The sequence below is a fragment of the Oncorhynchus mykiss genome, chromosome 24 (assembly GCF_013265735.2).
Source record: "Oncorhynchus mykiss isolate Arlee chromosome 24, USDA_OmykA_1.1, whole genome shotgun sequence".
Classification (NCBI taxonomy): domain Eukaryota; kingdom Metazoa; phylum Chordata; class Actinopteri; order Salmoniformes; family Salmonidae; genus Oncorhynchus; species Oncorhynchus mykiss.
In genome coordinates, this window is record NC_048588.1 from 16,637,482 (window position 1) to 16,647,850 (window position 10,369).

Genomic DNA, 10,369 nt, shown 5'->3' on the forward strand with positions numbered 1-10,369 from the left:
GCTCTGAGAGGTGGCCAGTCCTCTTCTGGCTGTGCCGGGTGGAGATTACAACAGTACATGGCCAAGATGTTCAAACATTCATATATGACCAGCAGGGTCAAATATTAATGATCACAGTGGTAGAGGGGGCAACAGGTCAGCACCTCAGGATTAATAGCCGATCATTCAGAGTTAGAGACAACAGGTGCGGTAGAGAGAGAGAGTCGAAAACAGCAGGGTAGCACGTTCGTTGAACAGGTTTCCATAGTTGCAGGCAGAACAGTTGAAAATGGAGCAGCAACACGACGAGGTGGACTGGGGACAGCAAGGAGTCATCAGGTGAGGTAGTCCTAAGGCATTGTCCTAGGGCTCAGGTTCTCTGAGAGAAGAGAGAAAGAGAGAGAGAAAGAAAGAAAAGAGAGAGAAAGAAGAGAGAAAAGAGAGAGAGAGAACATTGAGAGAGCATACTTGAATTCACCCAGGACACCGGATAAGACAGTAGAAATACTCCAGATATAACCGACTGACCCTAGCCCCCTGACACAAACTATTGCAGCATAATTACTGGAGGCTGAGACAGGAGGGGTCGGGAGACACTGTGGCCCCGTCCAACGGTACCCCCAGACAGGGCCAACCACAGCCCCAAAACCACTAGGGGGATATCTTCAAACATTGTTGAAGCTTTTGGATGAGTTAAACTGGAGTTCCTGGGTAAATAGGAGTAGGTTGTAATCTAGCAGATGCTTTGCATAAACAGGACACTTTTGGGTGATAATATATTGGGACCAGTTTGGCCAGATGTTTCTCTCAGGTTTTGTGAGGTGTTTGTAATACCGTACACAGAGAAGAGTGTTTGATTTGATTTGAATTCTTCTTTGTGTTTTTATGACTGATTTGATTTCACTATTACTAGTCAAGCAAAAAGGGTTGTTAGGGCCTTCTGGCAGATTTGTCTCAAGTCTCAGAGAGCTGAGAGGAGAAAATGTTTTCTAAGTAAAAGGGTCATATTGGTTATATACACGGTAGATTCCAAGCTGTGGAGGCAGCATCTGTTGAAAGTCATTATTTGACACAATAGAAACAGCCAATGACATTGAGTTGCACTTGGCGGACCCCAGTGGTGTAGAGACAGAATAGCACCCAAACAGATTAAGATGTGGGGTGTCAATGGATCTGAAGATTTAGCCTAATCTATTTGAGCTTTTATGAGCTTTTAGTTGATGAAATTGGTGGATTTTACATTCAATGTCAGATTCTTACATTTTTAAACCGTTTATCTCGGTAGGTAATATATCATAACACTTATATGAATGTACATATACACACACACATATATATATATATATATATATATATATATATATATATATAGTCTGATTATAACTAAATATAACAGGAAGGTCATTTAAAAAATAATAATTGTCATTTAGCAGACACTTACAGTAAGTAAGTGTATAGGTTTTCATACTGGTCCCCTGTGGGAATCAAACCCACAACCGTAGCGTTAGCAGTACCATTCTATACCAACTGAACCACACAGGAAGAGTCATCTATGGATTATTAAATACATGTAGTAAAATGGAATACTGTAAAAGGTATTAGAAGGATATGTTTTATTACAATTGTTTAACTTAATATTTAAACTTATTTAACTGATTGTTTATTACATCACATAACGTTATAAAACTATTGTTATTTTCCGTATTTATCTGTCTATAAGGCATTTGGAGGAGGAATTGTCATGGAATGCATTTGAATAAGTGAAGATGGGTTGAATTTAGTGCAGACATTTAACGTTGTAAAAAACAACAATGTAAGAAGAACCTGTCTCATTACTGAAAAGTAACCAACTGATAAATTGCAACGGTTACCGTTGCTGGCAACTATTGTTGTCAAGCCCCCTAAAAGATGTCCCATGTCCCATAGGCACAAGGTTCTTTCCGTGTAAAAAAAATTGCAAGGAGCTTCTGCCATGGTGCCCAGATTAGTGGTCAATGTAATTTAACCCTTAGCCTGCAGGCAAGCAATTTGTCATGATTGTGCACTATTTCCTCAGCTCCTGAGAACACATTCACTATTCACTATCAAAATTACAGTAACATGGCAATCCTCATTGAAAATGTTTTTATACAGCACATGTGATTCTTAGGGAAATAGAAGTTAGACTGTTAAGCTTTCGTGTAAAGCAAACATCCTTGGATGATGTACTTGTGATATACCTGTGCTTATAGTGGTGTAGGTACAGATGTGGTCTGTGGCTAGAGCCAGCCATGTCCAAAATACTCTACAACTAAGCAATAAGAACAGAGAAGACTGACACTTCAAATCTTACACATTTTGGACATTGAAATGTGTAAGAGTTACACGCTGATACGATATTATATCACAGATAAATAACAAATAAAAACACTATCCCTTTATTCTTAATGAATCAAAATGCTAAACAGCTTTAATATCCTGTTGAATCAGATTGTGGTGAAAGATGTCTTATCATGACAATGATGAGCCAAAGAGGCCCACCACAGTTGTCTGGTGTTCTGTCTTAGAGTAGTCGCGCTGTGACTATGCTGCGTAACGTTACAGCACAGCCATGCACAATTACATAGAAAAAAACGAAACGTCCCTTGAGTGCCACGGATGTTGAATACAATTATATTTGAACTTACTCAGCCAATTGTGCGTGGGGTTGGTCATTCAGTTGATCAAAATTAGTAAACCAACTTCAAAACGCAGGTCTCTGTGTGTGGCAATCAATATTCGTTTGCTCGAGACCAAATGAATATGCGCAAGACGGAAGTATGATGAATGAATACTAACCGAAGTCTTGCAGGTGTTTACATGGATTTGCGAATGTGCCAGGTGATAGAAATTGCAACGGCAGGTAAACGTTGGGTAAATAATACTTTCCTGTGGATGTTCTGAAAGACCAACCTCACAACAGGTAGAGTAAGTTCAAAAGTAATTTTATTGAAGATTCTGGCTTGTAAGGAAACTTTGTTTCAGACTGTATACCAATAATTCATATCAGTCTGATTTATTAGGCAAGCCTTAGTGTTGAGTTCTGTCAATGTTATCCTCTTTCTGGATACCAGGGGAGGATGAATCATAAAAGCATTTTGTTGATTATTCATAGAAAACTCATATCTTCCCATCCTGCTCTCCTTTCTTCCTTCTGATGCTTTGAGGAGGTGTCAAGGAGAACAGACACAAGGAATCAAGTAAAGACTTTTGAGATACTATATCACTTCTATCTTCTATCTGGTTTCCAATTCCACATTTCCTCAAATGTTTCTCTATACATTTACTCACTAGCATGAAGAAAATTAGGATGAGGGAGACATTTGAATACATTTCTCCTGCAGAGAATGTCTTCCATTTTGATGAGCCATTTTTTTGTTGTTGTTGCCATTGACGCCCAGAGGTCAATCCCGACAAAGTCAGAGATCACTGAGGTAAATCCGCAACATTATTTCATACTAGTGGGTGTCACCATTACCTCATCGAGTCCGACTCATGTCCGCTACATGGGCATTTTAATAAGTATTTGGTTTTAATCTTGTTTGATATTTTTGGTCTTTTCAAGCAATAAAAAAGGCACCACTTCATACGTTTCCTCTGGCATACAACATAATGTATGCCGTGAGACACTCTGAAGGCGCCTCCTCTCAAGACCCCGAGGTGTGCTGTGTCATATGGTCCCTTGCTGAGCACCCCCCAACCTCCGTCTCTACCGCACTACTGTGTTAGCTTACTGTAGAGCATAGAGCTGTACATGTTATTTGAATAAAAGTTAGGTTTGACTAAAGTTTGTCTATCGTGTGTTATATTTTTGAATGCGTTACCCAGGATTATACAGTTTGATGACGAACACCAGCTCTGAAATCTAGATACATAAACTCAGCAAAAAAAGAAACGTCCCTTTTTCAGGACCCTGTCTTTCAAAGATAATTCGTAAAAATCAAAATAACTTCACAGATCTTCATTGTAAAGGTTTTAAACACCGTTTCCCATGCTTGTTCAATAAACCATAAACAATTAATGAACATGCACCTGTGGAACGGTCATTAAGACACTAACAGCGTACAGACGGTAGGCAATTAAGGTCACAGTTATGAAAACTTAGGACATTAAAGAGGCCTTTCTACTGACTCTGAAAAACACCAAAAGAAAGATGCCCAGGGTCCCTGCTCATCTGCGTGAACGTGCCTTAGGCATGCTGCAAGGAGGCATGAGGACTGCAGATGTGGCCAGGGCAATAAATTGCAATGTCCGTACTGTGAGACGCCTAGACAGGAGCAAGGGATAAATTTGGAGGTGGAGGGTCCATCATGGTCTGGGGCAGTGTGTCACAGCATCATTGGACTGAGCTTGTTGTCATTGCAGGCAATCTCAACGCTGTGCATTACCGGGAAGACATCCTCCTCCCTCATGTGGTACCCTTCCTGCAGGCTCATCCTGACATGACCCTCCAGCATGACAATGCCACCAGCCATACTGCTCGTTCTGTGCGTGATTTCCTGCAAGACAGGAATGTCAGTGTTCTGCCATGGCCAGCGAAGAGCCTGGATCTCAATCCCATTGAGCACGTCTGGGACCTGTTGGATCAGAGGGTGAGGGCTAGGGCCATTCCCCGCCAGAAATGTCCGGGAACTTGCAGGTGCCTTGGTGGAAGAATGGGGTAACATCTCACAGCAAGAACTGGCAAATCTGGTGCAGTCCATGAGGAGGAAATGCACTGCAGTACTTAATGCAGCTGGTGGCCACACCAGATACTGACTGTTACTTTTGATTTTGACCCCCACTTTGTTCAGGGACACATTATTGCATTTCTGTTAGTCACATGTCTGTGGAACTTGTTCAGTTTGTTTCAGTTGTTGAAACACGTGTAAATATTTGTATGAACATAACATGTTAAGTTTTCTGAAAGTAAACGCTGTTGACTGTGACAGGACATTTATTTTTTTGCTGAGTTTACATATACATACATAAAGTATACACACCTCTTGACTTTTTCCAAATTTTCCTGTGTTCCTGCCTGCATTAACATTTATTAAATTGGGGCCTCCTAATGCACTGCATCGCAGTGGTAGAGGCGTCACTACAGACCCGGGTTTGATCCTGGGCTGTATCACAACCGGCCGTGATCGGGAGTCCCATAGTGCGGCGTACAATTGGTCCAGCGTTGTCCGGGTTAGGGGAGGGTTTGGCCGGGCGTTCTAGCAACTAATTCTGATGGGCCGGTAGCCTGCAGGCTGACCTCGGTCATCAGTTGAACGGTGTTTCCTCCGACACATTGGTGCTTCCAGGTTAAGCAGGCCGGTGTTAAGTGCGATTTGGCGGGTCATGTTTTGGAGGACGCATGACTCAACCTTTGCTTCCCGAGCCCGTTGGGGAGTTGCAGCGATGAGACAAGATCAAAAAAGGTTAAAAATGTGTTTTATTAAATTGAGATGGTGTGTGATACCCCATAATGTCAAAGTGGAATTATGTTTCAAATAAATGTTTACAAATTCATCAGAAATGAAAAGCTGAAATGTCTTGAGTCAATAAGTAATCAACCCCTTTGTTATGGCAAGCCTAAATAGATTCAGGATTAAAAACTTGCTTAACAAGTCACATAATATGTTGCATGGACTCACTCCAATAATAGTGTTTAACATTATTTTTGAATGACTGACTCATCTCTGTACCCCACACATACAATTATCTGTAAGATCCCTCAGTCGAGCAGTGAATTTCAAACACAGATTCAACCATAATGATCAGTGAGGTTTTCCAATGCCTCACAAAGAAGGACACCTATTGGTAGATGGGTGTAAATAAAAAAGCACATTGACATTGAATATCAAAAACATGCTTTGCAAACAACAGATGTAGACTAACAGTGAAATGCTTAATTACGGGCCCTTCCCAACAATACAGAATACAAAAATATATACACTACCGTTCAAAAGTTTGGGGTCACTTAGAAATGTTCCTGTTTTCCATGAAAACATCCATGAAATGATTTGCAAAATGAATAGGAAATATAGTCAAGACGATGACAAGGTTATAAACAATGATTTTTAATTGAAATAATAACTGTGTCCTTTGTCCTTCTAGTTGTTAATTTGTTGAGGTAATCTGAAGAGATTTCACCCCATGCTTCCTGAAGCACCGGTGAAATCGGTGAATACGGTCAAGCTGTTCCCACAACAGCTCAATAGGGTTGAGATCCGGTGACTGTGCTGGCCACTCCATTATAGACAGAATACCAGCTGACTGCTCTTCCCTAAATAGTTATTGCATAGTTTGGAGCTGTGCTTTGGGTCATTGTCCTGTTCTATGAGGAAATTTGCTCCAATTAAGCACCGTCCACAGGGTATGGCGTTGCAAAATGGAGTGATAGCCTTCCTTCTTCAAGATCTCTTTTACCCTGTACAAATCTCCCACTTTACCACCACCAAAGCACCCCCAGACCATCACATTGCCTTCACCATGCTTGACAGATGATGTCAAGCACTCCTCCAGCATCTTTTCATTTTTTCTGCATCTCACAAATTTTCTTTGTGATCCGAACACCTCAAACTTAGATTTGTCTCTTCATAACACTTTTTTCCAATATTTAGAGGCTGAGCCCAGTGAGAGGGAGAGAACTTACTGTGAGCACCTGCACCCGGGTGAGGTGCACTCACCCACACTGCGGCTGGATGAGAGGGACGTGAACGCTGGCAGCCAAAACAGGATGGGGGCGGGGGGGTGAGTACCAGAGAAACAGGGTGAAAATAAATAAGAGAAAGAAATATAAACCAAAAAGGGGGGAAAAGTGTGAAAGTCACCCAAAAGCAAAACCAAAATCATAACAGAGCGAATGGAGTCAGTGTGAAAGCAGAAGCAAGGCAGTGTGGTGGTCAGTGTGAATGAGAGAAGGAGGAGAGAGAAAGGGGTGCATCTCCATAGTCTAAAGTGGTTTCCTCTCCTTGTCTCCTCTGCACAGATCTGAAAACATATAGGATAGGTGAAAGATCAGTGCGGATGATGGAAAGGAGACAAGGAGAGGACGCCACTGTAGAGTGCTGCGATGCACCCAGAGAGCAGTGCTTTCCCATCCACCACTGCGTAGAAGTCAAGAAGCCATCTGCAGACAATGTCCAGCAGAGGGTGGTGTGGTACATTCAAAACTAATTCCCTTGGGGGAAACTAGCCAGTGAGTGAGTGTGTGTGCCTTGAACAACCAGCTTGCAAATACAGTTCCAATATTTATCTGTCCAGTGTCTGTGTTCTTCTGCCCATCTTATTGTTTTCTTTTTATTGGCCAGTCTGAGATATGGCTTTTTCTTTGCAACTCTACCTAGAAGGCCAGCATCCCGGAGTCAACAGGCATCTGTTTCTCAAACTAGACACTCTAATGTACTTGTCCTCTTCCTCAGTTGTGCACCGGGGCCTCCCACTCCTCTTTCTATTCTGGTTAGGGCCAGTTTGCTCTGTTCTGTGAACAGAGCAGTACACAGCGTTGTACGAGATCTTCAGTTTCTTGGCAATTTTTCGCATGGAATAGCAGTTTCAGAAGAAAGTTCTTTGTTTCTGGCCATTTTGAGCCTGTAATCGAATCCACAAATGCTGATGCTCCAGATATTCCACTAGTCTAAAGAAGGACAGTTTTATTGCTTCTTTAATCTGGACAACAGTTGTCAGCTGTGCTAACATGATTGCAAAAGGGTTTTCTAATGATCAATTTGCCTTTTAAAATTATAAACTTTGATTGGCTAATATTGGAACACAGGAATGATGGTTGCTGATAATGTGCCTCTGTACGCCTATGTAGATATTCCATAAAAATCAGCCGTTTCCAGCTACAATAGTCATTTACAACATTAACAGTGTCTGCACTGTATTTCTGATCAATTTGATGTGATTTTAATGGACAAAAAAATTTGCTTTTCTTTCAAAAACAAGACATTTTTTAAGTGACCCCAAACTTTTGAGCAGTGTACATTTATAATAATAATAGAAGAAGAAAATAGTAACACAAGGAGAAAATACACAATGAGCAATGATAGCTTGGCTAAATACATGGGATACCAGTACTGAGTCGATGTGCAGGGATACAAGGAAATGTAGGTACATATGTACATATAGGTAGGGGTAAAATGACTAGGTAACAGGATCACTCATCACACATTCATCACACACACTTACACATTCACCACATACACTGCTGCTACTGTCAATTATCTAATTGACAGTAGCAGCAGTGTATGTGGTGAATGTGTAAGTGTGTGTGATGAATGTGTGCCTGTGTGTTATGTGTGAATGAGTGTGTGTTGGAGTGTCAGTGTAAGTACAGAACCAGTCAAAAGTTTGGACACACCTACTCATTCAAGGGTTTTTCTTTATTTTTACTATTTTCTACATTGTAGAATATTAGAGAAGAAATCAAAACTATGAAATAACACATGAAATCATCTAGTAACCAAAAAAAGTGTTAAACAAATCAAAATATATTTTAGATTCTTCAAAGTAGCCACCCTTGATGACAGCTTTGCACACTCTTGGCATTCTCTCAATCAGCTTCATGAGCTAGTCACCTGGAATGCATTTAAATTAAAAGGTGTGCCTAAAAGTTAATTTGTGGAATTTCTTTCCTTCTTAATGAGTTTGAATGTGTGGGTAGAATCCAGTGTGTGTACATAGATTCAAAATGAGTTAGTATAAAAAAGGGTAAATGCAGATAGTCTGGTTAACTATTTAGCAGTCTTATGGCTTTGGGGTAGAAGCTGTTCAGGAGCCTTTTGGTCCCAGACTTAGCGCTCCGATACCGCTTGCCATGCGGTAGCAGAGAGAACCGTCTATGACTTGGGTGGCTGGAGTCTTTGACAATTTTTAGGGCCTTCCCTATGACCCATCCTTGAATAGATGTCCTGGATAGCAGGGAGTTCGGCCCCAGTGATGTTCAGGTCCGTAGGCACTACTCTCTGTGTTCAAGCAGTTGTCATGCCAAGCGTGATGCAGCCAGTCAAGATGCTCTCAATGGTGCAGCTGTAGAACTTTTCTGAGGATCTGAGGGCCCATGCCAAATCTTTTCAGCCTCCTGAGGGGGAAGAGGCTTTGTCGTGCCCTCTTTACGACTGTGTTGGGGTGTTTGGACCATGATAGGTCCATATTGATGTGGACACAGAGGAACTTGAAGCTCTCGACCAGCTCCACTACAACCCGTCAATGTTAATGGGAAGTGTTCGGCCTTCCGTTTGATGTTGTTCCCGATAAGCTCCTTTGTCTTTCCCACATTGAGGGAAGAGGTTGTTGTCCTGGCACCACAATGACAGGTCTCTGACCTCCTCCTTTTGAGCATGGTGTAGTTATTAATTACACTTTGGATGGTGTATCAATACACTCAGTCACTACAAATACACAGGTATCCTTCCTAACTCAGATGCCAGAGAGGAAGGAAACCACTCAGGGATTTCACCATGAGGCCAATGGGGATTTTAAAACAGTTACAAAGTTACATGGTTGTGATAAGAGAAAACTGAAGATGGATCAACAACATTGTACTTGCTCCACAAAACTAGCATAAATTACAGAGTGAAAAGAAGGAAGCCTGTACAGAATAAAAAATATTCCAAAACATGCATCGTGTTTGCAATAAGGCACTAAAGTAAATTATATTTTTGTCCAGATTACAAAGCTTTATGTTTGGGGCAAATCCAACACAACACACCACTCAGTACCACTCTTCATATTTCAAGCATGGTGGTGGCTGCATCACGTTATGTACATGCTTTTTTAAAATAAAAATAAACAATAGAGCTAAGCACAAGCTAAATCCTGGGGGAAAACTTGGTTAATTCTGCTTTCCAACAGACACTGGGTGGCAAATTCACCTTTCAGCAAGACAAATATACACTGGAGTTGCTTATCAAGACGACATTGAATTTTCCTGAGTGGCCTAGATACAGTTTTTACTTAAATCGGCATGAAAATGTTTGGCAACACTTGAAAATGGCTGTCTACCAATGATCAACAACTAACTTGGCAGAGCTTGAAGAATGTTTTTAATAATAATGGGCGAATATTGTACAATCCAGGTGTGCAAAGCTCTTAGAGACTTACCCAGCTGTAATTGCTGCTATAAAGGTGATTCTAGCATGTATTGACTCAGGGGGTTAAATACTTCTAATAGACACTCATATATCGAATAAAGATATATGAGTGTTTTATTTCTGGTCCCATGTTTCATGAGCTGAAATAAAAGATCACAAAAAGGAATATTTCTGTCTCTAATAAAGGCCTTTTGTGGGGAAAAACTAATTCTGATTGGCTGGGCTCCCCAGTGGCTTCGCCCCTGCCCAGTCATGTGAAATCGGGCCTAATGATTAGGTCCTATTGAAGTTATTTCAATTGACTGATT